The 18,242-nt window shown below is 36.5% G+C and overlaps 1 protein-coding gene across 6 annotated transcripts in view; it reads left to right on the top strand.

Annotated features, from left to right (window-relative positions):
• Positions 1 to 18,242, top strand: part of LOC150109601 (uncharacterized) — a 426,121-nt gene that overhangs the window by 328,347 nt on the left and 79,532 nt on the right. The gene's annotated exons all lie outside the window — the stretch shown is intronic.

Genomic DNA, 18,242 nt, shown 5'->3' with positions numbered 1-18,242 from the left:
TTGCCACTGGGTAGAGCTAATACTGAGAAGTTCTTCTCAGTAATAGGGTGAGCCTGTCACTGAGTTGAACGGTCCTTCGGTCACTCATAGGGAGTGGTCTGAGGGGACTGCCTAATTTTTAGAGAAGTCTTTATTTAAACAGCACCTCAAGGTCGAAACCGGTCTGGGTAGTGGCCCTTCACTTAATGCATAGCATTATACATGTCCACAAGGAGATGTGCTTTGCATTATGGGAGTTACTGAGGCAAGTGATCAGAACTTACTCCACCTTTACCACGAGTTGCCCCAGTCCTGAAAATACTTCAGATGCAAACTTTGTTTGCTTACACTTGGATAAAGGATTAAACCAAATATATAATTGATAACAGCTTGCACACTTTAATGTTTGAATCCTTCTTTGGTCTTGACTGCTTAGTCTGCTCTTCAAGTATATTTACCACCTGTATTTGCAATAATATGTGCCAGTTGACTCATTTTTCTTTCAACATGACCAGTCTAGTCCTTTTTGCTGTTGTTGGATGCACTGATATAGTAGTCCACAACATTCCATTTCATCCCAAAAATGCTTGAAGAGTGGATCTTGTGCAAGAGACAGAGAATTGAGTTTTTGTCCAGCATCATTTCTCTTAAACTGTGCTGCAGTACTTTGAGAGAATATGTTATCATTATGTTATATTGAAAGAGACACTGGTCTCTCCCTAAAACCTTCACAATCTAGGAAGCATTGCGTTATCTAAAGATATCACACATGTATTGCCATTCATCCTTCCAGACAGCAGAGAAATGGTCTCAGATTTACACCTGTCCCCTGCCACACTTCACAGTTGAAATGGTGCATTTGAGCATTAGACTTTTTTCAGACATCTGCCATACACACACTCACCTATCTGATTAGAAAAGAGTGTAGTATGATTTGGTGCTCATATATCACAGCTTCCCAATGTTCTACAGTGTAAGTTGTAGTGTGGATTGCCGATTGATGTTTGGTTATATGCTGGTTCTTTTTTGGGATGCTGAGATGGTGTAGCTCCTTATATAGTATCTTATTAGTAATGCAAGCTTCTGATTGCTTCTATACAACTGCCAGTTTTCTTACCACCTTTTCTTTTGATTCCTTAGTATTAGCTTTTGAGCTTCCTATGTGTTTTCTGAGTGTTTCTTGGCATTCTCACATTTTCATTGGGTCAAATGCGGTTCACAGTTGATTTTGAGTGTTGGTCCTTTAACTAATCCACAAATAGATAGGTACCTGATGTGGCATTATTCCTTAAACACCACTTTTGATGTTTTATATGCCATTAATAGCATAGACAATATGCAACAATTAGAATATCATCATCATCAAATTCCTGACATGTATCCTCAAGGGGTGTACAGGATATGATAGTACTACATGAAAAATTTACATCATTACTAACTTCCTATCTACAATTTTCCTCCAAATCAGTCTGTTACCTGTCAAGACTCCAACATTATCAGATCTTATATTTCTATCTTCTGAAGCACTTTTTTCCATATCAATCCACCTATATCTTGGTCTTCCTCTGGGTCTTTTTTTTCCAGCCAACCTGGTAGAGAACACTTGTTTTGCTAATCTTTCCTCTTCCATTCTGTTTAAGCGAACCATACCACCTGAGATTAGTTCTGCTAATGCATTCCTGGATGCTGTCAATGTCAAATTCTTTAATAATATACTTGTTTTTAATATGATATTGCCATTGATGCTATCTGTTCATGCCCCTAATCTTTCTCAGGACTCTCGTATCTGCAGTCTCCAGTCTTTGGTCAAGTGTTTTACTTCTGACCCAGCTCTCAAATTCTTAAGTTAAAATTGGCTTGGACACCGTCTTGTATACAGCTAATTTAGTGTTTTGGCTAATTTCTCTCTTATTCTATATAAATTTATTCAATTGACTTCCTACCATACCAACTTTATTGATTCTATTGTCTATTTCCATATTTAATTTACCATCTTCACTAAAAATCGTGCCTAAGTAGCTGAAATGTTTTACTTGTTCTATAGGTTTTCCATTCACAATGCAGTTGATATTTTCATTGCTTCTGCCTATTTTCATTATCTTTGTCTTGTTACTGCTGACCATCATACCATATCTATTACAACAGTTATTCAATTTAGTCAGGGAATCTTGCAGACTTCTAGCAGATTTATTTAGAAGTATAACATCATCTGCATAAAGCAAAGAGCTGCGATTAACATCTCCTATTTTGATATCAGGTTTAATACTACTTTCCTTCATAATGTGATCCATATACATTATGAATAAGAGAGGGGATAATGTATATCCTTGTCTGACACCAGATTCAACATTGAACCATCTTTTTGTACTTCCTTTAATTCTAAACTGCTGACCTACAACTCAAATAAAGACTAAGTATTGCTTGATATAATGCCCCATTGACACCATATAACTGTAGCGTTTTGAATAGCTTTTCTCTTGGCACTATATCATATGCCTTTTACAGATCTTTGTCATATTCCCATGATTTGTCAACTATTTGTCATAACATGAAAATCTGATTGTGACAGCCTCAGATTTTCCGGCTTATTCTTCACCAAGCTTTTTTTCCACATTCCTTCTGAACTGTTTCTTAAGTATACTTGTGCAAATCTTATGAGGAACACTCAGTAGAGAAATACCTCTGTATACAATTAGAATATCTTATCATTATCACAGGAACCTTTATGGAGTCTGAAAACTCACTGCTGGAGATCTGCACTATCCACATAATAGCATAGGTCTCCTGCAATGAGTAATTGCAGGAATGAAATGAGCAATGAGAAAGCACTTACAACAAATTCTTGCAACAGATTCCCACTATCCAAGCAAAAAATGTAATCATCACACCCTTGTTAATCCACTCCCTATTAATTTCCAGGAATAGTCCCTTGTTCTACCCCTTTAGCAAATGCTGAAAAATTTTCCCTGCATCAATCCTATAGAACCCTTTTTAGTATAACTTCAACATTTCTATCTTATCCCTTATTTTCTACCTATAAAAAACTTCTGCAGTCATCATAAAAAGAATTCCACAACTAATTCACCAGGATCTCTCACCGCTGGATTCTCCACAACTTCATCATCCCCAAGAATCCCAGGTGAGAACTGTGTGCCATAATCCAGATGTGACCATAGAAAGAGGAATGATGACTTTCTTATCTCGGCTTATTAATCTGTTCTTCAATAACCAAGTAATCCTGTGTGCTGCTTTGGTTACTTTTGCAATATGCCCTCTAAGTTTCAACTCCGGGTCCCTACACCCTCTCCATCAGTTTCCTGAAATACAGTTCATCAGTGTCATACACTGCTTGTAATACTTTCATTTCAAAATGCATAACTTTACATTTTTCCACATTAAAGTGGCTCTCATTATTTTTTCTTATACTGTCATCCTCTTTAAACCACCCTGCAAGATTTGTACACCATCTTGATTAACTATCATGCTACCAAATTCTGTATCATTACCGAACAACTGAATATTTTCCTTCAAATCATTTCCGATATAATTTGTCATCATCGTCACCTCAGATGTACCCACAGATGTACCATCCTATTTAAGTGACCATACCACCTTAGATTAGCCCTGCTCACACATTCTTGAATGTAATGTCTATCATATCCCTTATTTTCTACCTATAAAAAAACTTCTGCAGTCCTCAATCTATCATCATAAAAAGAATTCCACAACTAATTCACCAGGGTCACTCACCTCTGGATTCTCCACCTCTTCATCATCCCCAAGAATCCCAGGTGAGGAGAACTGTGTGCAGTAATCCAGATGTGACCATAGAAAGAGGAATGATGACTTTCTTATCTCAGCTTGTTAATCTGTTCTTCAAAAATCATATCATTTTTAATATGATTCTGTCATTGATGCCATCTGTTCAGGCCCCTAATTTTTCTAAGAACTCTCATATCTGTGGTCTCTACTCTTTGATCAAGTGCGTTATTTCTAACCTAGTTCTCAAATTCATAACTTAAAACTGGTTTGAACATGTTCTTGTATACTGCTAGTTTAGTGGTTTGGCTAATTTCTCTCTTAATGTATATAAATTTATTCATCTGACTCCCCACCATACCAGCTTCACTTATTCAGTTGTCCATTCTCAAATTTAATTTGCCATCTTCACCAAAACCTGTAGCTAAAGAGCTGAAATACTTTCTTATCCTACAGTGAGACCTAGTAGTCGGAGAATGATGTAGTTTCAGGGATTGAATGTAATGGATATTGTATTTTCAGAAAAGATAGAGAAATAGGGCAGGAGGAGAGGTATTATTAATGATAGCTGAAGAACTTCAACCAACAAAAATAATAAGTAGGGAAGATTTTAGATCTGCAGGAAATGGTTCATTTGAGGGTCTGTTGTGAGTTAGAGACAGTGGGAAAGAATATATTGTTGGCTGCTGCTATAGACCTGGGGGTTTAGAAAAGATATGGATGAAATGCATCGGCAGATTAGCACAATGAGTACTAGTCAAGCAATTATCATGTGAGACTTCAGCTATGGGGATATAGATTGGAAGGAGGAAAAGGCTCATGGCAAAATGGAAATGGAATTTATACAGTTTCTAAGGGATATTACCTGAAACAGCATGTGATGGAGGGTGACAAGGTGCTTGAGAGTGTTGGATCTGGTAATGGCATCAGAAGCTGTATCTATAACTATGGTAGCAACTCTACTTCAAATTGGGGGAAGTGTCCATGCAGTCATTTCCTGGGAGGTTGCTCACCATGTGGAATTTTCAATAAAGAAAGGATTTATGCGGAACTACAAAGCTGGTAGATAAGGAGACAACTTGGAGCAGTGCTATGGCATAAGAAACTACATGGAATGAAGTTTCTTATGCCATGGCGGACTGCATACCCAAGGTCAGGAGGAAAGCCTGGTAAGGATTAAGTGGATGAGTAACAATATAAAGCAGGAGCTGCAAAAAAAGAAAGCATTGTGGAAGGGATATAAAGAAAAAGGCCATCAGCGTACTCGTGAGTAATATAAAGCACAAGCAAGGAGGATAACTAGTATGGTAAGAAAGTCTAAATCAGATTTTAAGAGGAAATGCTAAGGCAGACTAAAGTAAATTCAAAAGAGATTTTTCCCTATGTAGCAAGTAAGTGAAAGAATGGTTATAGAAAGATAACTTTACTCAGTGCAGATGGTAGGAAGATGACAAAGGCAGAAGAAATAGTTCAGTTACTAAGTGATCACTTTGCAATAGTACAGGGTGTCCACAAATGTTTACCCTGATTTCAACTGGCTATAATATTTTAACAATGAAACTAACTGAATAAATTTTGTTGCAGGTAAACTTGGGCATTCATAAAGTTTCCATACTGGTATCTTCAGTATACTGCTTTTGCAACCAGGAGCACTGCTGCTGAATTTCTTTAAAAATGGCTTCAGTACAGGAAAAAGTCCAATGTGTTCTGTGGCTAGCAGAAACAAAATCGCCAGTTACAGTGCCAGTGTTTGCGTACCACAAAGTGTATGCAAACGTTTGAAATTGTATGCTTACAAAGTCCAAATTGTCCAGGAGATAAAACCAGATGATTGTCCAAGGCATGAAGAATTTGCTAACCTCATTTTGAACTGCATCGATGAGGATAATGATTTTTTGCAGCATGTTTGTTTCTCTGATGAGGCAACATTTTACGTGAGTGGAGTAGTCAACAGACACAATGTAGGGATCTGAAACTGACATGCCATAAGAGAACACATTCGAGTTAGTCCAAAACTCAATGTGTGGGGTGGACTAATGCATGATCGAGTGATTGTCCCTTTCTTCTTTCTTGAAAAATAAATTAATGGAAATGTGTACTTAGACATGTTCAATAATTATGCCATTCCTCAGTTACAGGAGATGCAACCAAATGTTATCGTTCAACAGGACGGAGTCCCCCCCCCCCCCCGTTGGTTTCGTGATGTTCGCAATCGTCTTAATCGAGAATTCCCAAATCACTGGATTGGCAGAGATGGTCCAATCACATGGCCCCCAAGGTCATGGACATTACACCCCTAGACATGTTACTGGCAGTGCACATGCTGAAATTGTTCATTGACTTTTTTTTCTATATGTTATGCATTGAAGTCTAACTTTGTGTTCCATTTCAAGTATCCACTGAAGAGTTATAATATATTATAATCAGGGTAAACATTTGTGGACACCCTGTATATCACCCAGGTTGTAACTTTAAAGTTACTGAGGTGACAGAGACTGATGTGAGTATTGAGATAGATGAACTGGAGGTGCTCAGTATATTGAAAAATATCAATGTGAATACAGCAGTTGACCTGGATGTTATGTCAGCTTCTGTGCTATGAGCATGTGCTAGTGAACTGGCAATGCCTCTGACAAAGTACGTCTCAGCTCAGGCAAGGTTCCAAGGAAGTGGAAAGAGGGTAAGATAGTTTTCATTACCTAAAGGTGGCTCTGACAGAAGTAGCAAATTACAGACCAATTGGTATCTCTGGAGTGGTGATTAAAGTATTGGAAAAGTTAGTTAAAAGTAAAATTTATGAATTATTGGATATGAATATGATACTCTATAGGGGACAGCATGGCTTTTTAAAAGATAGGTCCTGCCTCAGTAATTTATTCACATTTTATAATAAGATGACAGCAGAATTGGATAAAGGAAATGGATATGCCATGATACTGCGGGATTTTGCATAGGCATTTGACAGAATACCTTGTGGAAATTTATTACATAAGTTGGAGCAAATGGGAATGGATATGAGATTGGTAGCATGGATAAGGGGATGGCTGATGGACAGATGACTGAAGGTGGTGTATGGTGGAGTGAAATCAAGGCAAATGAGTGTGAAATATTCTGTCCTAGAATCACTATTCTTTAATTTGTACATTATTGATATAGCAGAAGATTTGAGGAGAGATATTCAGTTGTTTGATGATGATGCAAAACTGAGGAAGGCAATAGTTGATAAAGGTGATATAGATATTTTGCAGGATGACTTAAATAAATTGACAGTATGGGCAAAAGAAAATTGTCAATTTAATGTTGTAAAATGTAAGGTAATGCACTTTTGGATGAAAGAGTTACATACTTTGTATCATATTGATGGTACTAGATTCCAGGTAATTAATGAGGCTAGAGATCTGGGGATAGTGGTGGTGGAGGATAGAGATTTGAAATTCAGAGGACTTATTGCAATATGTTTACCCTGATTTCAACTGGCTATAATATTTTAACAATGAAACTAACTGAATAAATTTTGTTGCAGGTAAACTTGGGCATTCATAAAGTTTCCATACTGGTATCTTCAGTATACTGCTTTTGCAACCAGGAGCACTGCTGCTGAATTTCTTTAAAAATGGCTTCAGTACAGGAAAAAGTCCAATGTGTTCTGTGGCTAGCAGAAACAAAATCGCCAGTTACAGTGCCAGTGTTTGCGTACCACAAAGTGTATGCAAACGTTTGAAATTGTATGCTTACAAAGTCCAAATTGTCCAGGAGATAAAACCAGATGATTGTCCAAGGCATGAAGAATTTGCTAACCTCATTTTGAACTGCATCGATGAGGATAATGATTTTTTGCAGCATGTTTGTTTCTCTGATGAGGCAACATTTTACGTGAGTGGAGTAGTCAACAGACACAATGTAGGGATCTGAAACTGACATGCCATAAGAGAACACATTCGAGTTAGTCCAAAACTCAATGTGTGGGGTGGACTAATGCATGATCGAGTGATTGTCCCTTTCTTCTTTCTTGAAAAATAAATTAATGGAAATGTGTACTTAGACATGTTCAATAATTATGCCATTCCTCAGTTACAGGAGATGCAACCAAATGTTATCGTTCAACAGGACGGAGTCCCCCCCCCCCCGTTGGTTTCGTGATGTTCGCAATCGTCTTAATCGAGAATTCCCAAATCACTGGATTGGCAGAGATGGTCCAATCACATGGCCCCCAAGGTCATGGACATTACACCCCTAGACATGTTACTGGCAGTGCACATGCTGAAATTGTTCATTGACTTTTTTTTCTATATGTTATGCATTGAAGTCTAACTTTGTGTTCCATTTCAAGTATCCACTGAAGAGTTATAATATATTATAATCAGGGTAAACATTTGTGGACACCCTGTATATCACCCAGGTTGTAACTTTAAAGTTACTGAGGTGACAGAGACTGATGTGAGTATTGAGATAGATGAACTGGAGGTGCTCAGTATATTGAAAAATATCAATGTGAATACAGCAGTTGACCTGGATGTTATGTCAGCTTCTGTGCTATGAGCATGTGCTAGTGAACTGGCAATGCCTCTGACAAAGTACGTCTCAGCTCAGGCAAGGTTCCAAGGAAGTGGAAAGAGGGTAAGATAGTTTTCATTACCTAAAGGTGGCTCTGACAGAAGTAGCAAATTACAGACCAATTGGTATCTCTGGAGTGGTGATTAAAGTATTGGAAAAGTTAGTTAAAAGTAAAATTTATGAATTATTGGATATGAATATGATACTCTATAGGGGACAGCATGGCTTTTTAAAAGATAGGTCCTGCCTCAGTAATTTATTCACATTTTATAATAAGATGACAGCAGAATTGGATAAAGGAAATGGATATGCCATGATACTGTGGGATTTTGCATAGGCATTTGACAGAATACCTTGTGGAAATTTATTACATAAGTTGGAGCAAATGGGAATGGATATGAGATTGGTAGCATGGATAAGGGGATGGCTGATGGACAGATGACTGAAGGTGGTGTATGGTGGAGTGAAATCAAGGCAAATGAGTGGGAAATATTCTGTCCTAGAATCACTATTCTTTAATTTGTACATTATTGATATAGCAGAAGATTTGAGGAGAGATATTCAGTTGTTTGATGATGATGCAAAACTGAGGAAGGCAATAGTTGATAAAGGTGATATAGATATTTTGCAGGATGACTTAAATAAATTGACAGTATGGGCAAAAGAAAATTGTCAATTTAATGTTGTAAAATGTAAGGTAATGCACTTTTGGATGAAAGAGTTACATACTTTGTATCATATTGATGGTACTAGATTCCAGGTAATTAATGAGGCTAGAGATCTGGGGATAGTGGTGGTGGAGGATAGAGATTTGAAATTCAGAGGACTTATTGCAATAGTTGGAAAAATAGCTCAGAGGATTACTTGAATGTTGAGCATACTGACAAGTAAAGATAAGGAGATTATCCCTTTTTATGAAGCTATGATTCTGCCACATGTTGATTACTATGCACAGATTTGATCATCTATGTTTCTTGCAGATCAGGAGATAGTGGAAACGGTTCAGAGACAAGCGGCTAAGCTCTTGACATTTCTGTGGAATGATGTTCCCTATGAGGATAGATTGTAGGTTGCAGAGTTTAGCTGATCAGGCAGAGGAGAGGGGATGTGATAGAAACTTACATGTTACTGGAACAATTCTATAAGATTGACAAAAGAAAATTTTCAATACATGGGGGAGTAGAAGGAAAACAATAGCTAACACTTGGAAGTTGTCTATGAGTGTAGTTAGTAAGTGTGCTGACTAGGTTCTTTAGACTGGTCATTGGAGAGTGGTGAATGCATTGAATGGATTGAGAGCACCCCAAGAGTGAATAAGTTTAATGAGATGTATGATATATAGGTATTGTGTTAATGGTTAATGTGGATTTCTTATGATGAGTCGTTTGACTCCATGGAGTACCCCTATAAATAATAATAATAAATAATAGGCTCTCCATTTAGAATGCAACGGAAGTTTGCTATGTTCCTATGTATTTTCATAGTTTTTGGTCTTTTTATTGTTGGTTTTTATGCCAAATTTCTTACAACTGTTATTAAATGTAATTAGAGAATACCGGAGACTTGCACTGGTTGTGTTTAGAAGTACATCATCATCTGCATAGAGCAAAGAGCAAAGTTTAATATCTCCAATTCCAATATCAGGTTTAATGTCACATTTCTTTCATAATGTGATTCAAATAGATGATGAATAAGACGGGAGATAATGTGCATCCTTCTCCTGATTTTACATCAAACCATCTTCCTGTATTCCCTTCAATTCTAACAGTTGACAACTTAAATATAGACGAAGAATATGGAAATGACTTCTATTGGGATTAATTGATCAAGTATTTTTTTAGAACAACTATGTTTTCCCAACTAGTTTCACCAACTGAGGCTGTTGGCATCTTCAGGGTACATAACTGATATAAGGCACTTAAAGCTAAAAACTGTTACAGACTATAAATCAACCGATTCCAATTATATTTGACAAAACAAAACGCATAAAACACATGCATAGCACGTGTATGATCTCACTTGTTGTTATTTAGGAACGTTCTATAATTGGCACTATAATTCAGTTCTTCCATGTTTAGATATCTAATAAGGGTTTTCTAGATCTCAGGCAAGATTAATCCTTGGTTCCTGTTAAGGTTTTGTAGAACGGGCAACTGTTGTGGCTTCTTTAATAATTTGGGAGCGGAAATCCTTCTCTATGTAAGAAATGGAGCTTTTATCCCATTCTATGATATGGTTAGTTCTTGAGAAATGAAAGGATAAACCAGATTTTTCTTCTCTATTGTTATTAACGTCTCCAATGTGCTCCCTTTGTCTAATCTCAAGGCTTCTTGAAGCCTGGCCGATGTAATTTAAACCGCACAAGCAGGGTATATTGTAAACTCCAGCATATTTAAAGAAAAGATAGCTATCTTTTGGAGATCTTAAGAGTTGTCTAATTGTTTCTGTAGGTTTAAAAGTTACTCTTATTCTATGAGGTTTGAGGAGTCTTGCAACTTTATTAGAAACTGTCCCCACATATGGAATAACGATTGTAGAAATATATTGTGTCATCTCTTTGTCTTTGTGGGGGTCAGAGAAAAGTATCTTGTGGACGAGTCTCCGAGGGTAGCCATTCATGGCGAGGTTGTTAGATATTGGTGATAATTCATCTTGGATATTTTGTTGATCTGCTGTAATGTGGAAAGCTCACTTTTTTAGCATGTGTACAATGCTAAGTTTCTGAAAAATGTGGTGGGAGGAGCTAAAGTGCAAATAACGTTCTGTATTTGTGGGTTTTTGGTAAACTAAGAGGCTGAGACGACCATTCGTTTGCTTCTTAATTAGGGTGTCCAGAAATGATAATTGGTTATCTTTTTTCAAGATCTAGAGTGAATTTGATTGTATGGTGTAATGAGTTGATCTTGTTTAGAAAATCAAACAGGTCCTTTTTTGTGTGGTTCCAAACAATGAAAATATCATCTACGTATCTCCACCATACTGTTGGTTTAGGGTCTACTTGAGATAAAATTTTACTTTCAAGATCCTCCATAAAAAGATCAACACACGATGGTGAGAGAGGGCTACCCATTGCAAGGCCAGTCAATTGCTGATATATGGTTTTATTCCATAAGAAAAAGTTTGATGTTAAACAATGACGGAACAGGGAAGTGATATCTTGCGTAAATAAAAACTTCCTAAAATGTCGATAACTTCTTCCACAGGAATGTTAGTGAATAGAGATGTAACGTCCAGGCTTGCTAGTAGGTCAGTATTGGAGATGTTGTTCAATTTTTGTACGAAATGTTGCAAATTTCGTGTGTAAGCATCGGAATTATGAATGTATTGTTTGAGGAGGCTTGCAAGGTGTTTAGATAACAGATAGGTGGGCGAGTTGATACCATCTACAATAGGGTGTAATGGTATTCTATCTTTGTGTACTTTTGGAGCGCCATATAGTCTTGGTGTTAGTGGATGCATAGACTTCAGTCTTCGTTTTAAATCTGTAGGCCAGTTCACCATGCGATGCAATAAATCGTTGGTATCATTGTGATTCATGTTGGATCTGTGACTAGGACATGGTAAACGGACGTATCTGATAGTAAGTTGCTAATTTTATCTTCGTAATCCCTGGTGTTTAAAATCACTGTGCAGTTGCCCTTATCTGCTTTTAATATAATGATATCTTTTTTTTTTTCTTTAAACTATACATTGTTCTTTTTTCCAGAGGAGTGATGTTTGTGTTAGGGGTTCTTGAAGATGAGAGGATAACACTACTTTTTAATCTAAGATCATTAGCTGTGGGTTCCGGTAACAACGAGACTACCTTTTCTATATTACAAATGATTTGAACTCTTAAAATGCAAAAAGGCCAGACTATTAAATCATCTTATTTGTTTGAAAAGATGTCGGGACAACAACATCATTCCCAAGTTTCTATCTTTAAAGAAACAATTCCATTCCAGATGAGCTAAACATAGTTATTTTAAAACATCGTTGGCACTTTTACGTGAACGGATACAACACACCAGATTTCTATTAAGCAAAATAGATTTACAATGTTATCAGTTTTTTGAAGATATCTCTAGTACTTTAGACCAAGATATATGGTCACTTCTAGACAGAATGATCAATATTAGCTATGAGAAAGCCTTTATAACAAGCAAACAGAACCAAATCAAAAAATTCAACGATGTTTATGCAAAATGTTTTAAATCTAAACCTTCTCTGCCAGACAGACAACAAAGTTATTTTTAATCTATCAGATCATGTATTAACAAAACCAGAGATCTCTATACTCAAGAAAGGTTTTAACTTTGCGATAACACCTGATCATATTCCTAAAGTGGATATCATTTGTAATATAGAAAATGCAATCTCGTTGTTACCGATACCCACAGCTAATGATCTTAGATTAAAAAGTAGTGTTATCCTCTCATCTTCAAGAACTCCTAACACAAACATCACCCCTCTGGAAAAAAGAACAATGTATAGTTTAAAGAAAAAGAAAGATATCATTATATTAAAAGCAGATAAGGGCAACTGCACAGTGATTTTAAACACCAGGGATTACGAAGATAAAATTAGCAACTTACTATCAGATAAGTTCGTTTACCATGTCCTAGTCACAGATCCAACATTAAAGAATCACAATGATACCAATGATTTATTGCATCGCATGGTGAACTGGCCTACAGATTTAAAACGAAGATTGAAGTCTTTGCATCCACTAACACCAAGACTATATGGCACTCCAAAAGTACACAAAGATAGAATACCATTACACCCTATTGTAGACGGTATCAACTGCCCACCTATCTGTTATCTAAACACCTTGCAAGCCTCTTCAAACAACACATCCATAATTCGGATGCTTACATACGAAATTTGCAACATTTCGTAAAAAAAAATTGAACAACATCTCCATCTCCAATACGGACCTACTCGCAAGCCTGGACGTTACATCTCTATTCACTAACATTCCTGTGGAAGAAGTTATCAACATTTTAGGAAGTTTTTATTTCTGCAAGATATCACTTCCCTGTTCGGTCATTGTTTAACATCAAACTTTTTCTTATGGAATAAAACCATATATCAGCAATTGACTGGCCTTGCAATGGGTAGCCCTCTCTCACCATCGTGTGTTGATCTTTTTGTGGAGGATCTTGAAAGTAAAATTTTATCTCAAGTAGACCCTAAACCAACAGTATGGTGGAGATACATAGATGATATTTTCATCGTTTGGAACCACACAAAAAAGGACCTGTTTGATTTTCTAAACAAGATCAACTCATTACACCATACAATCAAATTCACTCTAGATCTTGAAAAAGATAACCAATTATCATTTCTGGACACTCTAATTAAGAAGCAAACGATGATCATCTCAACCTCTTAGTTTACCAAAAACCCACAAATACAGAACGTTATTTGCACTTTAGCTCCTCCCACCACATTTTTCAGAAACTTAGCATTGTACACATGCTAAAAAAGTGAGCTTTCCACATTACAGCAGATCAACAAAATATCCAAGATGAATTATCACTAATATCTAACAACCTCACCATGAATGGCCACCCTTGGAGACTCGTCCACAAGATACTTTTCTCTGACCCCCCACAAAGACAAAGAGATGACACAGTATATTTCTACAATCGTCATTCCATACGTGAGGACAGTTTCTAATAAGGTTGCAAGACTCCTCAGACCCCATAGAATAAGAGTAACTTTTGAACCTACAGAAACAATTAGATAACTCTTAAGATCTTCAAAAGATAGCCATCCTTTCTTTAAATATGCTGGAGTTTACAATATACCCTGGTCGTGCAGTTTAAATTACATCAGCCAGGCTTCAAGAAGCCTTGAGATTAGACAAAGGGAGCAAATTGGAGACGTTAATAACAATAGAGAAGAAAAATCAGGTTTATCCTTTCATTTCTCAAGAACTAACCATATCATAGAGTGGGATAAAAGCTCCATTCCTTACATAGAGGAGGATTTCTGCTCCCAAATTATTAAAGAAGCCACAACAGTTGCCCGTTCTGTACAAAACCTTAACAGGAACTAAGGATTAATCTTGCCTGAGATCTGGAAGACCCTTATTAGATATCTAAACATACAAGAACTGAATTATAGTGCCAATTATAGAACGTTCCTAAATAACAACAAGTAAGATCATACACGCGCTATGCATGTATTTTACGTGTTCTGTTTTGTCAAATATAATTGGAATCGGTTGATTTATAGTCTGTAACAGTTTTTAGCTTTAAGTGCCTTATATCAGTTATGTACCCTGAAGATGCCAACAGCCTCAGTTGGAAACTAGTTGGTAAAACAAAGTTGTTCTAAAAAATACTTGATCAATAAATCCCAATAGAAGTCATTTCCATAGTTTCATGGGCAAGAAAATAAAGTTTTAACATGAATAGACTAAGAATAATTCATGTACAAATTAAATGGCATTGGTTCAAGCACAAAGCCTTCCAGCATACTATAGTCACCTCTGTTCTCCTGGATTCTACTCCTCCATATACTACTCTTTGGTATCCCTCCATCAACCACCCTTGTATCGATATTGTAAGTATAAGATATCCATTCCTATTTTTTGTTGCCATTGGGGGTGGGGGAAGTAGAAGGGAAACCAATGGTTAACACTTGGAAGTTGTAACAGAGTTTCATGTAGTAAATTTTCTTGCTAACACTTTTATATAATCTAGCAGTATCATAATATAGCCATTTCCTTTATTCACCTCAATTGTACTGTATAATTTTGTATGTCTGACAATCATTTCCTACTCTGCTATTTAGATCCCCAACAAGGACCAACTTGTCCTTTTTCATTGTGTCAGTTGCTTTCTCTAAAGCCTCAAAAAATTCCTCCACTTCTTCCTTAGTAGAAGCTTCTGTGGGACCATAGGCACAAATAAATCTCATTGTCCAGTTCCCCATTATCATATTTGCCCATCACTCTACTTGAGATTAGCGTCGTATTTAGTGTTGAATACTATGTTGAATAAAATCAAACATTGAACCCTTAAATTTACAAATTGAGAATGTAAACAAGTTTCAGTTATCTAGGACATAAGCTGAGTCAAGAGATGGTCACTCAAAAACTGACATTAAATACCAAATTGCTAAGGCAACTGTGGCCCTGCGGAAGTTAAAACCATTGTCGAGAGATAACAGAATAGCAATCACAACCAGACTAAGACTAATTGACACTTGGGTGAATTCTATCCTCTTGTATGGTTGCGAGGCTTGGACTTTATTGAGGGAAGATGAGAGGAAACTCCTTTCTTTTGAAATGAAAACTCACAGAAGACTTTTGAGAATTCCCTATACAGCTCACAAAACCAATGAAAATGTCCGAAAACTGATTGATTCAATAGACAGTAAAAAAAGGGAAAATGTTCTGACAGTCATCAGAAGAAGACAGATGAAATGGTTTGGAGATGGTAGAGAGGTACTTGAGACTGCCTGCCATTCAAGAAGATTAGCCTCGTATTTAGTGTTGAATACTATGTTGAATAAAATCAAACATTGAACCCTTAAAGATACAAATTGAGAATGTAAACAAGGTTCAGTTATCTAGGACATAAGCTGAGTCAAGAGATGGTCACTCAAAAACTGACATTAAATACCAAATTGCTAAGGCAACTGTGGCCCTGCGGAAGTTAAAACCATTGTCAAGAGATAACAGAATAGCAATCACAACCAGACTAAGACTAATTGACACTTGGGTGAATTCTATCCTCTTGTATGGTTGCGAGGCTTGGACTTTATTGAGGGAAGATGAGAGGAAACTCCTTTCTTTTGAAATGAAAACTCACAGAAGACTTTTGAGAATTCCCTATACTGCTCACAAAACCAATGAAAATGTCCGAAAACTGATTGATTCAATAGACGGTAAAAAAAGGGAAAATGTTCTGACAGTCATCAGAAGAAGACAGATGAAATGGTTTGGAGATGGTAGAGAGGTACTTGAGACTGCCTGCCATTCAAGAAGATTAGCCTCGTATTTAGTGTTGAATACTATGTTGAATAAAATCAAACATTGAACCCTTAAAGATACAAATTGAGAATGTAAACAAGTTTCAGTTATCTGGGACAGCGCTTCCCAAACTGTGGGTCGAGGCCCCCTTGGGGGCCGTAGGTTTTGTTGAGGGGCCGTGAAATAATGAAAACAAATTTAAAATGTTTTAAGACTAAGTAGATTTTATTTATTTTAAAAGAAACGTATTTAACTTTTATTATTTCTTTTTTGTTATTTTTTATATTTTAATGGAAAAATTCACACATTGGTGTTGGTTCACAAACTTTGCTTCCTGCGTATTTCAGCGCTTAATGAATATTAGTAAATATTGCTTATTCATATGTTTCATTTCAAAGCAGTGGTTAATTGTATTTACTTCGAATGCTCTCCAGGGAAGTTCCAAATCTTTCTGTCCCTTTCATAACGCATTCGTAATCAGGGACTGTTGATATTGACTTTATATACATATCAAAACTCGTTTTATATTATCACTGTCATCCGAGCTAGTTTTCTGTTACCAATAAAAGTTTCGCATATACTTCACACATGAAAAAAAGCTTAAACAAGTTCATATGGGGAGATAGTAACTCACTTGCAGTGGTAAACAACACACCTCCCTAACAGCCACTATACTGCAGAGGCAATAAAAACAAGTACTTTTATTATGCCAGTGAATAAGGTATGAGGAGTCTGTGTAATATATTTCTCAACAAATGGTGCAATTAGAGACAACTGGAATAAAAACACACTAATTAATGAATCACATGTCCCCTCATACAGAAACTATGCTGTATAGATTGAAACAAAACCATATGTTGCATGGGCAAACACAGTATCTAACTAAAAACTATTGTTATTAATTAGATGTGTGTGAGTTCGATTTCCCAAGGCAGCAATAAAATTCAACCGAACGTGTTAAAATTCGTAAAAGTGTTAAAACTAAGTAATATATATATATAATGAATGTTATGGCAGTTTCACATATGGAATTCGGTTGAAGAGAGTTAGCATTTCAACTCAATTGTCAGCTATGCTTTTATCTTTCAGTTGCGCGATCTTTTGTTAATACTGCACCAATCATGTGCATGTTTTAATAACCTGCCTTTGCTGTCTGTTTCACGTTAGGCTTAATTACCTTAAAGGGAGAAAAGTCACAAAAGAGAAAAATGTTCCTGGTCCGGGGATTCCCTTATTCAGGTAATATTCACTAATTTCATGTTATCGGTCTGTGGTGTACCAGTATCGGTAAGTGGTGATATTATTTGATCTATTCTACGTTAAAAAATTTAACCCTGAGATGGATAAGTGGCTGATAAAAAACGAAAAAAAAAAATTCTCGCGAACAATCAGAAGAAGCAGAAACAGACTCAAAAAAAAAGGACAGTATTTCATATTTTACCAGAACAGCCAGCATCGTCTTCAGAACCAAACGGTAAGAGGCAAAAAATGTAATATATGCATCTGATTTTTGCAATATTCGCTGTGTATGTTTTGTATTGAATATAAATACAATAAATATAATAATAATATATCTCTCTATTACGATTTTTTTTCGAGGGGGGGCCGTGAAATATTTTAATTTTTGCAAAGGGGAGCCCTGACATCCAGAAGTTTGGGAAGCACTGATCTAGGACATAAGCTGAGTCAAGATGGTCACTCAAAAACTGACATTAAATACCGAATTGCTAAGGCAACTGTGGCCCTGCGGAAGTTAAAACCATTGTGGAGAGATAACAGAATAGCAATGACAACCAGACTAAGACTAATTGACACTTGGGTGAATTCTATCCTCTTGTATGGTTGCGAGGCTTGGACTTTATTGAGGGAAGATGAGAGGAAACTCCTGTCTTTTGAAATGAAAACTCACAGAAGACTTTTGAGAATTCCCTATACTGCTCACGAAACCAATGAAAATGTCCGAAAACTGATTGATTCAATA

Source organism: Typopeltis vanoorti, chromosome 2 (genome assembly GCF_054136105.1).
Source record: "Typopeltis vanoorti isolate ZY-2024b chromosome 2, IOZ_Tvanoo_1.0, whole genome shotgun sequence".
Taxonomy (NCBI): domain Eukaryota; kingdom Metazoa; phylum Arthropoda; class Arachnida; order Uropygi; family Thelyphonidae; genus Typopeltis; species Typopeltis vanoorti.
This window is presented reverse-complemented; position numbering and strand designations above follow the sequence as displayed.